Source organism: Pistacia vera, unplaced genomic scaffold, assembly GCF_008641045.1.
Source record: "Pistacia vera cultivar Batoury unplaced genomic scaffold, PisVer_v2 Contig195, whole genome shotgun sequence".
Classification (NCBI taxonomy): domain Eukaryota; kingdom Viridiplantae; phylum Streptophyta; class Magnoliopsida; order Sapindales; family Anacardiaceae; genus Pistacia; species Pistacia vera.
Window position 1 is genome coordinate 647792 of NW_022195996.1, and position 18625 is coordinate 666416.

At 37.3% G+C, this 18625-nt stretch overlaps 1 pseudogene; it reads right to left on the reverse strand.

Moving 5' to 3' along the window:
- Positions 1 to 1650: 1650 nt before the first annotated feature.
- On the reverse strand, positions 1651 to 12765 carry LOC116127714 (annotated as a pseudogene).
- Positions 12766 to 18625: the final 5860 nt, after the last annotated feature.

The following is an 18625-nucleotide window of genomic DNA, read 5'->3' on the forward strand; positions in this document are numbered from 1 at the left end:
ATGCCAGTCAAGTAATCAACCATTTATGACCACATGGGAAATCTTCATTAATAAAACTAAAATATTTAAAGAAAGTAACACATCCATTTCATTTGCCACTTGTTTACATATTTTATTGGTCCGTAGGCTTTGGTTTGGTGAGTCTGGAGAGTGAATCTGTTATTTTGCATTTATATCTGCTACTTTAATGAGAAGCGTTTGACATATTTTCTCTCCTCTGTTTCTCTCGTTAATTACGTAGTGTCAGAGCATTTAATTGCTGCTGCTCCCTTCTCCACCCACCTCTGTTTCTCTCATTAATTATATGGTATCAGAGCATTTAATTGCTGCTGCTCTCTTCTCCAGCCACCAGTACCATGACAACAATCAATAATTCCAACTCTCCACCTGTTATTCAAAGCACAAATGAATCGAACACTTCTTTCATCTCCATCAATATCTCTGCCTAGCTCCACTCAAACTCACCACAACCAATTACATCTCCTAGAAGACTTCTCTAATCCAGTTTTTCACTTCAGGATGAAGCATGTTGCTACTGATTTTCATTTTATTCGTAAGCAAGTTCAAAATGACATTTTGTGTGTTTTTCATGTTTCAAGTGATGATCAGCTTGCTGATGCCCTTACAAAACCTCTTCCGAAGTCTCGGTTTCTTTTACTTAAATCCAAGATTGGTCTCGCCACACGACCCCAATCTTGAGGGGGTATATTAGAGAAGTCTTCTGATTCCTTCTCATAAATTGTTGCAATTACTTCTGATTGTTTAATTTTTGAATTTGTATTTTAAGTTACAGCTGTACACTTATCTTTAGGATACATTTCCAATCTGTTACAATCTTTTGTATTTATATCTTCTACTTTAATGAGAAGCGGTGTGACATATTTCCTCTCCTCTGTTCCTCTGTTTCTCTCATTAATTATACCGCTTGCGTAGCTTTCTCCTGTATAATAACTTTAAAAATGCTCATTAATTGACCCTGTACCGAATGGCTTCAAGGAATATGGAGGCTCCATCCTTAGGACCCTTCAAATTAATTACGAAAACTCGAGTCCTTGTTCCAAAATTAAAGATGTTCTTCATTAACTGCTTTAATAAAAGCAGTTGGTGAGATCGGAATTGCCCTAGCTAAGTTCTGATATGGGATTATTGACTAATTGTACAAATAAGAGGGGGTCCTTTTCTTTCAATATTTGGGTAGTTTGCATTGAGCCATTGACCATTGCTGCTGGTTGTAGTTCCAGACATATGAGAACAAAAACAAAATATATAAAGTGCAGATCTAACTGTGCATGGTGGGGTTAGATTTGAATAACTTGGATGAGCCGCGTTTCACACTTCAGTTTCAGGTTTGTATTCTAGAAAGTTAATTAACGTGTCAAATGATTGACTCAGGTTTGTATCACTCTGCCCCTAGTTTATGCACTAAACTTTATAAATTATGAATGATTGCATAAAATGATCACATTGTTCCACAAAATTTCTATAAAACAGTTGGAAATGAATCAACCAACGTGTAAGAAATATATATTCAATGTTTTGGATGTTGACAAACAGACTCCATGGATGTAATTCATATGTCTGGGAATCTGAGATTTTGGAGTTAGTGTAAGGGATTAGCTAGATCATTTCGCCATGACTAAAATTTTGCTATTGGATTTAGTAGTTTTATACAACTTGTTTTCAACTGGGATTTGTACAAATGTAGCTACAATTCCGACTGTTGTAAACGTTGGGGCTGCTTTCTCCTTCAATTCTACCATTGGCAAAGTTGTAAAAGTTGCAGCAGATGCTGCTGTGGAAGGTGTGAATTCTAACCCAAGTATCCTCGGTGGAACTAAGCTGAAGCTAACGATGAAAGACCTTTGTCTAATTTGCGGTTGAAACCATTTTGAACATCAATCTTCTATTATCATAAGATTCATCCATGCCGTGTGATGTTTTAGATGCCTAAAATCTGTTATTCATTAATCCAATCCACTAACCCTATCATTAAGCAAAATTTGGGCTTAAAACAAAGCCCAATCTATATTTATCCCTTCAAATTTTACACCAGTGCTGAAACTATATCATGGTTCATTCGCCAGAGCAGGGTTAACAAATGAGAGGTCACCTTCATTGCTGTTATCTTCCCCATGATGGGGTTCATTTACTTCAATTACTCCATCGTTATTTTTATCCACATTTATAACAAAGCTGCCTGTTGGTGATTTCGGTGATGATGGATTAGCATCATTATCAGATGCCTCATTGTCGTCACAGGTGTATAAGCGTGAAGATTGACCTGTTGTTTTGAAACGTTGTAGTCTGTGTCCTCCTTGAGAGTGCAATGTTGAAGGGCTTAGGCTTACACTTTCCCCTGGCGTTCGAGTTGGGGACTTTCCTTGCTTCCGCTTCTTCAGTGCCGCTTTCGGCTCCATCACTACCAAGCTCCACTTCTTGAGGGCTATGGATGTTGGTTCATCAAAGATTGATTCCTTCATGCGTGAACCCATCTACAAGTATTCTCACCAGGGATAATTTTATTTAGTTCAACCATGCATAACTTGTAGAATAACAAACATGAAATGAAACAGGAAAACAAATAATACGAAGCTCCAAAAATACTACTTGTTCTAACAAATTGGTCAAGGATTAATGTATTGCACACATCGTTGTTTTCATCCAACTTTTTTGTAGAAAAATAAATGTACCAGAGAGACAAGGGCATATAGAGGAAGTGTGATGTAGCTGCATAGAACCAAGACCACAACCCTGCAAAACCCAACAAATATTCAGCCATGAATTCAAGGCAGCCGAAAAATTTACGATATCAATTTAAGTTCAACCTCCAAAGCTTCAAAATTGTTATGATACATTGCAAGGATGCTACACGGGTTACTGGAAGGGTAAGTGTAGACAATTAATGTCCGTGTTGAACTAAAAAGTTTGTTGTTAAGCATTTGATTGAAAGTGTTTCTGTTACTGAGAAGACAAATATGGCTTACCCGAAAACAATTTGCAATATTGCAAGCTTGAAATTAGAATGGAAGCAAGAATACAATCCAAAAGAGTACTGCACAGAAAGAAAAAATTCGTTATAATGTAATTGTGCTACTTGCATTAATTATGAAAGTAAGAGAAGCTGAGGAGCGGGGACTGTTATTTAATTGTTTAATTTGCATAGACGGATTCTTTACCCATATCCAAAAGAAATATGTGATCTGGAAAGCATTCTGCAAGCACCCAATAAGCACAGAAAGAGTTAGATGGTCACCGGAACAGTTTTGAACTTTGCAAGTAAACAAGTAACTGTAGAAGTATCCATTGTGGTTGATTACCGCAGAGAGAGGTATCAGAATTATATGGCCATATGAAAAGATGAGAAAAATATATGTCTTTTGAATTGTATTTTATTGAATAAGGAGGCATAGCTTTATACAAAAGTTTTCCTACAATCATGCTAGTCTATTCTAGATAGTATAAATATAAAAGACAACAAAACAAATGTGTCCTACAATCATGCTAATCTATTCTAGGTAGTCTAAGTATGAAAGACAATTAAATAAATATACAATTAATATAATATATTTGTCAATGAATGCCATTGACCTTTCCTTCTCAACACTCCCCCTCAAGTTGGAGAGTGAATGTCAAGAACTCCCAACTTGCGTATCATAGTTGAGAAAGCTTCCTTTCCCAATGGCTTGATGAACACATCTGTAAGTTGATTTGTTGAGACAATATGTTTGGTTACAACTGAACCATCTTGTATTTTGTCACGAATAAAATGGCAATCCATCTCTATATATCTGGTTCTTTCATGGAAAACGGGATTGGCAGCTATATGTAAGGCGGCTGTGTTATCACAATATAACAATGCTGGCTTCGGATGCAATATTCTCAAATCTTTCAATAATGAACGTAGCCAGGATAATTCACAACAAGTACCTGTCATGGCTCTATATTCGGCTTCTGCTGAGGAAAGAGATATGGTTTTCTGCCTCTTTGTCCGCCAGGAAATAAGAGAAGATCCCAGAAAAACACAGTAACCCGTAGTGGATCTACGAGATATTGGGCAACCAGCCCAATCCGAATCAGAAAAAGCTCGCAAAATAATATTTTGAGAAGGGAAAAACAAGCCTTGCCCTGGACTGCTTTTCAAATAACGCAATACACGCAAGGCAACTTCCATGTGTGGTCTCCGTGGTGCATGCATGAATCTACTTAACACATGGACCGATAGGTGATATCCGGCGGGTAATAGTCAAATAAATTAGGCGTCCAACAAGTCGCCTATACTGAGACGGATCTTTAAGCAATTCACCTGAATCCGAAAGCTTTATGTTTTGTCCATGGGAAAGTTCACAGGTTTAGCACCCAAAATCCTCCATCTTTATAATTTCCAAAGTATTTTCGTTGCGAGATGGAAATACCTTTCTTCGACCGAGAAACTTCGATGCCTAGAAATATTTCAAATCACCAAATCCTAATCTGAAAATGACTATGTAGAAATTGCTTAGAGCTAGTATGGCATTGACATCATTACCCGTAATAAGAATGCGTCAACATATATCAACAAAGCTGTAAAACTTTTGCTTTCTAACATGTGAATAATGAGTAATCTGCTTTGGATTGAACAAAGCCAGCAGCTTGGATAGCTGTAGGAACTTGGCAACCATGTCGGGAAGCTTGCTTAAGCATATAACGACTTGTGAAGGCAACACACTAGATTCTCCCCCTGTCGCCGAAGACCAGGAGAGGAGACATATAAATTTCTTCATGGAGATCGCCATGAAGAAAAGCGTTGTTGACATCAAGTTGGTGAAGAGACCAATTCTTGGCAGCTGCTAAAGCCAATAGAAAACGGACAGTAATCATTTTAGCAGTGGGAGAAAAGTGTCATGGTAATCATACTTCCAACTATGTGTAACCTTTTGCAACCAAACGAGCTTTGAAACGTTCAATAGTACCATCCGAGTGTCGTTTGATTTATAAACCCAACGACAACCAATAGGCTTCTTACCGGAGGAAGAGAAGTGAGAGACCAAGTGTGATTAGCTTCTAAAGCAGCCAATTCAGATTGCATTGCTTCTTGCCATGTGAATGAGAAGCTGCTTCTGTATAAGATGTAGGCTCAATATCTTGACTGACAGCAGCAATAAAAGAGCAATGTTGTGGTGAGTAACGATGATAAGAGACAAAATTGCAAATGGGATTCGCGTACCTTTTTGTGGACTTGATGACAAAGACGGCAAATGGTTGGGAGATGTTACTTGGTTGACAGCATAATCACGTAAAGCCATGGAAGGGTGATGCGGTCTTTGAGAGCGGAGTAAAATAGGTTCGGGAGGAGGACTAGCAGGTGCATTTGGCTGTGAGGGTTGTTGGGCAAGAGAATTGGCTCCAATGGTGAAGGTTGTGGACTGGTGGGAAGATCAGGTACAGAAAGAGGAATCACTGGGGCTGAATTGAGGAAGTGGATGGAATGGACTCATAAGGAAAAATGTTTCATGAAAAACAACATCAGGCTAGTGAAATTTTGTGGTGGCAAGGTCATAAAGCTTGTAAGCTTTCTGACCGATTGGATAGCTAAGAAAAATACATCGTTTGGCTCGAGGATCAAATTTATGGGGAACGTGCACATTAGTAGCTAGGCAAGGCACCCAAAAACTCGAATATGTGAATAAGAAGGAAGTCTACCATAAAGTTGTTCAAAAGGTGTTTGGCGAGAAAGAAGTGGTGTGGGCAAACGATTGATTATATGAACACAGTAGAAACATATTCTGCCCAAAAATGAAGGAAGGTGGGCTTGAAAACGAAAAGCTCTAGCAGACTCAAGTATATGGCGATGCTTGCGCTCTACAACCCCATTTTGTTGAGGAGTATAGACATAAGAATGTTGGTAAGTGGTCCCTTTTTGTTTAAAAATTCCCTCATAAAGTAGAATTCTCCACCATATCAACCCGAATGTGGCTATAGAAACATGGAATTGTGTTTGGACAAATGAGAAAAAATTGATAAGTAATGTTGTGTTTCACTTTTGTGATGCATAAAAAATACCCATGTGAATCAGAATAATCATCCACATAGTCAAAAAATATTTTGCACCAGAAAGCGAGGCAATTTATAGGACCCCAAATGTCACAATGAATTAATTCAAAAGGAACAGAGAAATGAACTAACAGAGAACGGAGTCGACTTTGTTTTGCAAGTGCACAACATCACAAGCATTATTAGACTGAAAAGGGAAATTTAACAAATGTTTTGCCATAAAATCTAACCTAGAGGAAGCCAAATGCCCCAATCGGCGATGCCAAAAGGGTGGAGGTGACCTGAGAACTGGGTGAATGGAAGAAGTGGCTGCTGCAGATGGAGTTTGAGGTTTGACTTCTCTGATGCTAACGCAACCAAGTAATAAAGTCCGTCTTGTTGTTCACCCAAACCAATCGTCGTCCTCGTCGTCAAGTCCTGCAAAATATACCAATGGGGAAAAAAGTTACTGAACATTTAGATCTCTGGTAACTCGACTCACAGACATTAAATCCACCTTAAAAGATGGCACACCAAGCACATTTTTTAAAGTAACAGCAGAATTCAAAGGTAAATTCCAATGGATGTAATCGGAGCTTGTTCTCCACTTGGCATAGCAACTGGTGGCAAAAGGATTCTTACTGCCGTTGACAAGCAAAGGGAGATGAAGTAATGTGATTGTGGCACCACTGTCGATAATTAATTGATGGAGGGCGAACAATTTTTGTAACAAACCTGAGGAAGCAGCATTACCTTTAGGATTGGCAGATTGTGTTGTTCCTTTACCGCATGATAGAAAGATTTGCTGGATTGCAAATCAGAGAGCCCATTTGTCACTGATGGCACTTTTGCATTATGGACTTTCTTTGACATTGTTGACTGAGGATTGATGGCTATGGTTGCGCTTGAAATGAGTGTGTCCTTGATTAGACCTGTTTGATGCATCTGAATGGTGAAGAAAATATGGATTGGCAGCATCAAGTTGCCTCCATTCGAAGGTTGCTGTTCAGTCATGATAAAGAGAAACAGCGATAAAAGGAAGCAAAAGAAAGGGAGCAGATGCAGAGAAACAATAAAAAAGAAGGCAAAGAAAGAAGACAATGCGCAGAGCTAGGGTATCGTGCCTGACTGATACCATGAAAAGATGAGAAAATATATGCCTTTTGAATTGTATTTTAGAATAAGGGGCGTAGCTTTATACAAAAGTTTTCCTACAATCATGCTAGTCTATTCAGGTAGTCTAAATATAAAGACAACAAAACAAATGTGTCCTACAACATAACTATCATTCTAGGTAGTCGTATGAAAGGCAATTAAATAAATATACAATTAATAAAATAATTTGTCAATGAATGCCATTGACCTTTCCTTCTCAACACCATAAGCTATAAAACTAAGAGTCACATAATTGACCTACAAATCAAGGCTCGAGTCCCCTATAGAAAGATCTTTTGAAAGAAATAGTATGGAAATTATAAAATGAGGATGAAGAATTGATTTATCTTGACTCAAGAGGAAATGTAGCACCAAGGCCGCATCAATTCAGTGGATGCATTTAATAGTAAGGGTATCCAATGCAAATTAATTTCACTTCATGATCTCTTACTTAAGAAACATATGGGATGAAGAGCAAAGACAACCTCTTTGAGTGTTCTTTAAGTTATAACATGAAGCTATCATTTATCATATCTAGAAACAACAAAGTCTACAGCAAGTAATTTAGTTCACGTTTGTATCTTACTTTACTCCAATTGCACTCTATCATATTTATTAAAGATCTTCTATCTGCGAAAGAGGAGGTCATTCAGTACCTGAAACAAAGCGAAGTGAATGAGATGAAGCACTAAATGAGGCCGACCAAACCAAAAGTATTTGTTTGAGACCTGTACAAGTGGCATCCCTTGCACCAACACGTCTTTCTATAATTTCAAGAGCCATCGTGTCAAATGGATTGAAGCTCCATTCCCATAGCTAAGATTATCTACAACCAATTAATAGTATTCAGAAATTCAACTCTTCCAGTAAGTCAAGATGATGGTTACAGAGAATAAATTTCTTACAATCACAGGGATTAAGGATGCCAAAATGATGCTTGCAATCCTGAAAAGGCAAAAAAATAGTTAATTGAACTATATCAACTTCTAGTTCAATTCAAAGTGCAGAATCATTTAGTTCAAAAGGCATTTTCCAGGAGAAGATGACTCACCATTAACGTTACAAGCAAGAAAGCACAAATGATGCCCACAAGACAAGACTGCAAATAACCAAAAAAAAAAAAAAATTGTCAGGATAGACATATTCGACATCTAATTGATTAGGCAAGAGTGGTACAAGAAAACTGCAGAACACGACATGATAAGAAACCATTAAATAAAAGAGTATTACCTTACTCCCACCACTACCTTGAAGTCGTCCTCTAATGATCGTTTAATATATTTTGGAAGTTAAATCTCATTCCAGGAGCTAAATGAACCTATCATTAATACAGAATTGTTAGGATAGAGCCACAGACTCAACTTTCCTAACTTTAGAACTGTGAATTGTTTAACTGAAAACTCACATTGATGAATCCATTGCGCAATGTCAAGTAGTCAGACCTACTAACAACCTAAAAAATTGTCGAAAGAAGCATCTCTGCAATTGAGATAGAGATTTCAGATATATGTATTGTAATGTTTCTGAAGCCAACTTAAAATAATTGTATTACTAATTAAGAATTATAAGAGCTTTACTATTTCCAGAAACAGAAGAAAGGTGAACATGCAATTACAATATAAAAGATGACAGGAAGCTTGGTCCAGAAACTGGTGTGTGCTCTTACAAAAGATGTTTGATGAGTAAGTCTGAATCTAGAAGGATTGCATATTAACAGAGTCAATTGCTTTAAAGATGAAAATAAATGCAGGTATTGAGATATAACTATGGCATAATTATGTTCGAGAAAAAAACACCAATTTCAAGCCACAACATTTACTAATGAGAAAAAAGAAAAAATATCAGTTTCTCATGAATATTATACCATTTGAGAATTCATAGTCATGGGTTGAAGTCTCCTGCTGTTGGAGCCATGAAAGTGACTCTGTTTGGTAATAAAAATACTTCATATGTGATTAAATTGAAGATATTGAGACAATTAAAGAATTTATGAATTTATTCCCGAAAATCACGTCCTAATATTTTCTTATGAATTTAACGTTTTTGGAATGATTTTGGAAAGTATATGAGTTGATATTAAGTTGTGGTTTATGGATTAAGGGTGATTTTGTCTCATTTATGCTATTTAGGGGGTAAAATGTCATGTTTTAGGGGCTGATTTTGTCATGTTTCAATCGTATAGGGACCAAATAGAATTTGCGAAATTTTGTATAAAACAACAATGCAAGTTCGCAGAGCAGTGGCTGCCGCCTGCCAAACTTTTCACCTTCTCTGATCAGCTCTGATGAGCTTCTCCGGCGATGTTTCATCTCCCCTTTGCATAGCTCATCATCCCGTCAACACCACCGTGAGAACCATCACCACACTGTGACGTTTCGCCTTCCACCACCGCGACTTTTATCTTCCAGGGAGATTTCGCCGTTTTCCAGTGCGTTTCGGCTCCCAAGACTTGATCTCCTTCCCCATGGCCGGATCTACACTTCCCTAGCTTCAGCAGCCCCGAAACACCCGAAATCCACCAAATCGCCGTCGTGCCTCTTCATCTTCCAGGCCAGATCTTGCTCATTTCCAGTGACTTCTCACCTCCCCGGACCTGATCTGAACTCCACCACCAGAGCTTTCCATCGATACCTTCGGATCCCATTTATGCTACCGTTCTGGAAGACCCGCCTGAAAATTAACCGTTCGACGAGTGCGGCTGTTCATATTCTGGGCTGTCTGTGGGTTGTTTTTGCCCTTTCTTCACATCATATCACTGTCGGTTACCTCCTCTCCACCATGATCAGCTCCGTTTCCACCGTTTCAGCCTCCGTCATCACCACCATGAGCGGCGAGTTCGGTTGTCTGTTACGGTATAGGCGAGATTGAGATTGACTCATTGATCTCCTCATCAGCTCTCGACTAGTTGGATGAGCCTGAATGTTGGACATTGGTTAAGTTTCTTGTATTCAGATTATATTTATTTTCGTTTCAGTTTGTTTGCGATGCTTTAATATTATTCTGATGCTAGACGGTTGAATTGATAATGTCCATTGAGAACGTTTATTAATATAACTTTTCGCATAATTGAATGTCGGTTTGAGATTATTGATGTTGATTATGATTTTAAATTGCTTCGGTACTGATTGCAATCAAGTTCTAGTAGCGTTTAATATCATTTCTACTAAGAATGCATTTGTTGTGTAATAGTTGATTGGATGATACAGGTTGATAGGTTGTACTTGTAACGTTGTACCAACTAGTGGTTTAAGGGTTTAGCATTTTTCAGTTAGTCAATGATATTTTACCAATCGATCTGTAACTAAGACGACGGGGAAACAAGATAGATATTGCCTAGATTGCCGGAAGATATTTCTATTGTTTTACCTAGCCTTGTAGGATTAAGAAATTGAAGAGCGAGGAGAGGAATTGGAGAGTTGGTCTTGAGTCAAACCAAACCGTGCGACAACGCTTTTAATATTGTGTTTAATTAGCAATTATTTAATGCTTTTAATTTCCTGCAAGTAATTAGTTTCCTTAGTTTTAATCAATCATTTTGTCAATTCTCTTTCGTTAACTTAAATATACATTAGGTTGTTAGTCTTGGTCTCTGTGGATTGACCTTATTACCGCTAACTATGGTATTTAGGTTTAATTTTGTGAGTGACGATCGTCCAACACTGCTCCCACTTCTTCCAGCACCGAGTCTGTCCAACATAACTATTGGTAGTAACTAAATCCAGTAGTTACCAGAGGGAAAAGATAACATCATAATGATTTCATGGCAAGGTTTTTTGACAGATTTCATACCTTTAGCCTCCCAAGCAACATGGTAACAGCACTGTATAAGACATGAAAGACTGCTAAAAAGAATATGAGAATGTGTAATTGGTGCAATGCTTCTGCTGATATAAGCGGTTCATACCCCTGTAGACAGAAAACAGATTAGCTATTACTTGACTTTATGGATTTTGATTGTATATGAAAGGTATCAACCATCAAATTTTCAAGGTAAAGTACAGTAGGTCTTGCATCTTAGCAGGACAGTGTTTCCATGTGCATGAGAAATTATAAATTTTCCATAGAAGCTCAAATTGAATACCAGGAGATGAAGCTTTGTTCATATTGCATTATCCAGGATTCATTCATCACTCAAAACCAAATTTAGTTCTAACTTTGAATATATGTTAAAGTCGATACTACTACATGAGATATTCAACAAAAAGAATATGCATGGGATGTCGTAAGTCTTGTGATTTAATTATAATCTACAAACACACAGGTAATGTCATATGCATCGGCAATGAAAACATATCGAAAGATTGTTGAGGCATGAAGATATCTAGCGTAATAAGTTTATATAAGTTTTCCTTGGCTTGTAGCACCAAGGTCACCCCGAGGCACCCACCTAACTCCAAAAACCGGAAAAGAAATTCACCATGGTCATTGGCAGTAAAACACTGCATTGAAGGTTGTCAACATAATATTTCAAACACAAAAAAGTCATGGCTCATACATTGCAAGAAAGAAAATACAATACATGCCAGTCAACATAAATCTCCACTATACCATGTACCTACTATCAATTTAGGAAAATGTAGAAAGGAACCATAATTTGAGCTTTAATGCACTCACCGACTTGCATGCAGGAGTGTGTACTTGAAGAAGATAAGTATCTATGGTCAAACCACAAGAGTCGTTCAGATGTTTGATTCGCTACTTGAATCTCCATCATTCACACTATCTGATACGCAAGGCAGCATAGTGGCTGCAACCTTGAAAGGGACACATATCTTGATAATGTACTTCTGCCCAAAAGTGAGTATGAGCGAAATGAATCCCAGAACCATCAACTCTGCAAAAATTACATATAAATATCAATTAAGCACCCAATTTTGTTGGTCCACCACCAAAAACTACCAGAAGTATAGAAGAAATTTATTCTTCTACCAGTAGATTTGACCTTCTCAAGGGCTTCAAACAAAGCCGCCTTGTGCTTCTCTGTAAGAACCTGAATTTGTATTCCAGTAAATTACCCACAGTCAATCAAAGGGCCGAATACAACAACATTCTAAGATTAACAAACACTATTTGAACTACATTGAGAATCTTACATATTTACTAGTATAACCGTTGAAACATCCAATCTTAAATCATGACTAAAGTGAGTAAAAACTCAGCACTAAGTAGCAATATGAGGAATGAAAATCAAAGAACTTCAAACACATAACATGTAAACCAGAAATTTAATGTTTATTGTGCCTCAAAAAAAGGGGGAAAAAAGAGAGAACCAAACATAACAATATAAAGAACCCGAATGACAAGTTAACAAGATAATCAAAAGGGTCAAGGCAGTTATAGAACAAACATGACGAAGCTCTTGGCAGTAAAGAATTTCTAAAAGCATAAGAAAAGTAAATGAACTTACAGTTCCAAGTTTGTGAAGAGTTTTTTTTCCAAGAAAATAGAAATGATGATGATAACAGCACAAACAATAGCAACAGCCCATGTTGGTGTCTGACTAATCTGCCTCTCCGTGGAGGTGTTACTGCTTGAACTTGAAGCTGCCATGGCTACATTACCACACACCAGCAAAAGAGAAAGAGAGAATTGCAGCAACATTTTGGAAAGTTTGATGTTGAATTCAATGAGCCCCAGGAAAAAAATAATCAGACGGTATGATTGATGTTTGTAATATACTCTCAGGTATTAAATGAATAGAAATACAATGTTTACTCACGAGTTTTACTAACACTCTTATTACTTTTATTAAAATTATACATAGTATCCACATTATGCATATAATACCTATACTATGCATTATATTTATAAAAGATAGTGAGATGGTTAGTAACCATAGCATCACTCTTAAATACGTTTGTTATCGTACTTGCATGCTAATCAATATGACGACATGGGAAATCTTCAATGGCCCACTCGTTCACATATTTTATAGGTTGATTTGGTTCATATATTCGGCTTACTTTATAAGGCGGTTTTTTATTGGTGAGTTGGGGAGAGAAAAGGAAGATGAGTCAACGTCCATTGTTCATACATACATAAATATACTATTAACAATTGAATTGACTTGTATTTTGGACTTGCATATAGTCACTATATTGTTAAGTATAACTGATAACTAGTGTGATTAATGTGGAGTAAAAATACGAATAAGAAGGTGGAATTTTTCCTTTTCTCCTGGCATTTCTAGATTTACTCATAACTATCAATCAAATACGTTTAATCTAAACCTCAAGAAGTTGGTTCAACGATTAAAGAGATTTGTTTTATTTCTTGAGTTTTTGAGTTTAAATTTTGAGATTATTTACCGTAATAATATTATGACTTATTTGATTATCTGGGCTTATAAGGTGTTTAATAAACCATAAAGATTAATTGAGGTATACACAAACTGATCCGAACACTCCAATTAAAAAAAAAAAAAAATTCTGTTAGTGTAACCTAACATAACATTAATATGAATGATTAAACACATACATTTTGTCTTTTTCTCTAACATAATTTTGGCACATCTTTTGGCGTTTCTAGTGCATACGTTGGAGATTTGGTTGTTTACTTGTGTTCTTAGCTTAATAATCTGAGATTTTGGAGTTAGTGATAAGCGATTAGCTAGATCATTTCGCCATGACTAAAATTTTGCTATTGGCTTTAGTAGTTTTATCCAATTTGTTTTCAAGTGGGGTTGGTACGAATGTAGCTACAATTCCTACTGTTGTAAACGTTGGGGCTGTGTTCTCCTTCAATTCTACCATTGGCAAAGTGGTAAAAGTTGCAATAGATGCTGCTGTGGAAGATGTGAATTCTAGCCCAAGTATCATCGGTGGAACTAAGCTGAAGCTAACAATGCAGGACACAAATTACAGCGGTTTTCCTGCCATGCTTGAGGGTTAATCCTACCAACATATCGTTTTCTATTTTTATCCAATAAATTATTAGAATCATACATGGCTATATGAGCCACTGATTCTAATTTTTAACCTCTTTTTAATAATTTTCTACAGCTTTAGTGTTATTGGAGAAGGAAAATGTGGCGATCATAGGCCCTCAATTTTCAGTTACAGCTCATTTAGTTTCAAACATTGCCAATGAGCTTCATGTCCCTCTGTTATCATTTTCAGCAACAGATCCAGCGCTATCTCCACTTCAGTACCCCTTCTTTGTTAGGACAATACAGAGTGATCTCTTTCAGATGGCTGCTATAGCAGATATTGTTGACTACTATGGATGGAAAGATGTAACAGCTGTGTATGTTGATGAGAATAGAACTCGATGTTTTAGCTCCACTCAATTATTGACAAGATACTTTCTTTTCTATTAATACAACAATAGGTCGAGGAAAATAAAACTTTGCTCAGCACAAAGGAACTCACCTTGTGACAGACTGGTCACTTGCGTTCTATTGCGTTGAAAGCATTTTGATCAGTTAATCTTCTATTATCATGAAAATCATCATCCTGTTGAGTGGTTTAGATGGCGGTACACTCGTTATCATAATCCAATTCACTACACTTTATCATTACAAGACATTTGGGCCTTTAAAACAAAAGCCAATCTATCTTTATTCCTCTCAAAATTTATAAAACAAGCATGTCATGTAACCATAAATATATTCGACACTACTACCTACCTAACTCCATTATACCAATGATCAAATTTTTCCTCCCAACAATATGAGAACAGCATACACCTAAGCACATTGCTGAAAACAACATTCATGGTTCTTTCGCAAGACGCAGGCTTCCCAATGAGACAGTACCAGTCGCTATTCATGATCCTATATCCCAGACTGATGGGCGTTCATCTATTACAATGCTCATCGTTATTTTTATCCACATTTATAAACCAAGCCTGCACCTGTTGGTGGATAATGGATCGCTCATTATAGATGCCTACATATGTCGTCCGTAATAGTGTCATGAGCGGGTAGAGGACCGTTGTTTTGAAACGTTGTAGTCTCGTGTTCTGCTGAGAGTGCACTGTTGAAAGTCTGGGTTCACACCCATTTCCCCTAGCGTTGAGTTGGGACTTTCCTCTTCTGCTTCTTCACTGCCATGTGCACACTTCTTGAGGGCCTGGACGTTTGTTTACATCAAAGATTGATCTCTCATGCGTGAACCCATTACAAGATATCAAACAGGGGTAATTTTTTAGTTCAATCATGGCATAACTTGTAGAATAACAAACATGAAAACACAAATAATCTGAAGCCTCCACCCATACTACTCTGTTTACACAACAACCCTTGTCCGTCAAGGACAAACGCATGTACCTGTGTGACAAGGGCATACAGAGGAGTGTGATGTAGCCTGCATAGAACTAGACACAAACCCTGCAAACCCAACAAATATGGTCGCCATGAATTCATAATTAGGATACATTGTAAGATGCTACACCGGGGTTTATTTGGGATGGGTAAGTATTGGACCAATTATGTCCTCTTGAACCTAATAAAAGTTTTTGTTCGCATTTGATTGAAAGTGTTTCTGTTCTGAGAGACAAATATGCCATTACCTAAAAGACAACTTTCAATATTGCAGCGGATATAGCATGAGAAGCAAGAAGTCAATCCCAAAGAGTACTGGCACACAACAGAAAAACTTCGGTATAATGTAATTCTGAACTGCATTAATATGAAAGTAGGAGACGACCTGAGGAGGAGGGACTGTATGTAAGTGTGAATTTGCATAGAAGGATTCTTTACCACCATATCAAAAGAAATATGATACTCGGAAAGCATTCTGCAAGCACCAAAAAGCACAAAAGAATAGTTAGTGGGTCACTGGAAACAGTTATAAAGTTTGCAAGCTAAACAAGTAAGTGAACAGTAGAGTTCCACTGTGCGAGGATACCGCAGGGAGCAGGTAGCAGAATTAAATGGCCAGTAGCTATTAAAGTAAAGAGTACAGAATTGGGGGAACTCTAAAACAAGGATGAGTCCCATATAGAAAGGACTTTTGAAAGAAAATAGTTTAGGGAAACTAGTTAGACCGAGGATGAAGAATTGTGTTCATTGACTTGAAGATGGAAATGTGAATAGCCGCATCAATGAATGGATGCATTATATCAGGAAGGGTATCAAAACCAAAAATTTCACTGTAGGATCTCTTACAAGAAACAGATGGGAATGAAGAGCAAAAGACAACCCCTTTGAATGTTCTTGTAAGTTATAAAATGAAGCTTCCGTTATGCATAACTAGAACAAGCTGGCCATAAAACGTTACAGCAAGTAATTTGTTCCTGTTGATTACGTACTTACCAATTTCCCTCTAATCATATTTATTAAGATCATCTATTGCGAAGAGGAGGTCATCACGTACCTGAACAAAGCGAAGTGAAGAGATGAACACTAAAATGAGGCCGACCAACCAAAAGTATTTGTCTGAGCCCGTAAAGTGGACATCCATTGAACACCGCATGTCTTTCGTAATTTCAAGAGGCCATCGGTGTCAAAACTGGATTGGAAGCGTCCATTCAAGAGCCTAAGATATATGCAACAATTTAATCGTATTCAGAATTCAACTCTTCAGAAGCCAAGATGAGAGGTTGCAGAGAAAAATGTCTTACCAATCACACGGGTATTAAAGGATGCCCACAAATGCTTGCCATCCTGAAAGAAAATAAATATGTTAAGAACTACTATCAATCTAGTTCAATTTAAAGTGCAGAATCTATTAGTTAAAAGGCAATTATCGAGAGAGAGAGAGATACTCACCATTAACGTTTACAAGCAAAAAGCACAAATGATGCCACAAGAAGGACTGCCAATAACAACAAAAAAAAGGAAAAAAAAAGTCAGGACAGAAAACATATAACTATATGGAATTGATTAGGCAAGAGTGGTACAAGAAAACTGCAGACATAGCATGATAAGAAAACACATTAAATAAAAAGAGTATTACTATCCCACCACAATCTTGAAGCATCCTCTAATGCACGTTTAATTATTTTTGGAAGTTAAAATTTGCTTCCAGGAGCTAAATGAACCTATCATTAAACAGAATTGTTCAGGGTAGAGCCCGAAGGACCCCACTTTCCTAACTTTGGAATGTGAATTGTTAACTGAAAACTCACATTGATGAATCCGTACGCAACGTCAAGTAGTCAGGACCTACTAACGACCTAAAAATCGTCGGAAAGAAGACATCCCCTGCCAATGAGATAGGAGTTTAATATATATTGTACTGTAATGTCTTCTTGGAAAGCCAAATTAAAATAATCGCATTCATACTTGGGACTCATAAGCGTTACTACTCTAGAGAAACAGAAGAAAGATGAACATGGGACTTAAATAAAAAGATGTAGGAAGCTTGGTCCAGAAAATGGTGTGTGCTCTTACAAACGATGTGCTGATGAGTAAGGCTGAATATAGAAGGATCTGGCATATTATAAGATCGATATTAGCTTTAAGATGAGCATAAATGCGGTATGTAGGTATAGCTGGGGCAAAACTCAGTTCGAGGCGCAAAGACCCAAATTTCACAGCCACAAATTGTACTAATGAAGAAAAAAGAAAAATATTCACTTTCTCATGATATATGTACCATTTGAGAACTCCTAGTCATGGGTTTTGAAGTCTCACTGCTCCCACTCTTCCAGCCGCGAATCGTCCTACAAACTAATCGGTTATACTGAAATCCAGCGTTACCAGAGGAAAAAAACACCATACCTAATGGATTACGCAGGGCAGGTTTTTTGACAAGATGTCTCTACCTTTAGATCCCAGCAAGCAACATGGATAAAGCCCTGTATAAGACATGAAAGACTGCTAAAAAGAATATGAGGATGTGTAATGTGGTGCAATGCTTCTGTTGATATAAGCAGGTCATACCCCTGTAGCAGGAAAACCGATCAGCTGATTACTTGAATGTTATGGATTTTGATCCAGTACATAAAAGGTATCAACCATCAAAATTTAGGGGGTAAAAGTACAGCAGGGTCTTGATATTAGTAGGACAATGTTTCGTGGACAATAACTGCATGAGAAATTATAAATATCTCATAGAAGCTTCAAATGAAATACCAGGAGATGAAGCTTGGTTCCAATTGCATTATCCAGGAGTTTATTCACACTCAAAACAAATATCAGTTCTAAACTTGTATATATATGTTAAATTATATATGATACAGGGGACCTGACAAAAAGGAATATGCATCTGGGTATGTTGTACTGGTCTTGGATTTAATTAGATATGAAACCCCAACCACAGGTAGTTTCAATAGCATGGCAATGAAAAAACATATCGAAAGAGTTGCAGGCATGAAAGATATCTATGCGTAATAATGTATATTAAGTTCTTGGCTTGTAGCACCAGTTACCCCAGGCACCCCCCCAACTCCCAAAACCGGAAAAAAGAAAATTTATCATTGTCATGTTGGCAGTAAAACACGCATTCAAGGGTTGTCAACATAAATTTCAAACCACAAAAAGTAATGGACTCATACATTGGCCATAGACAGAAAA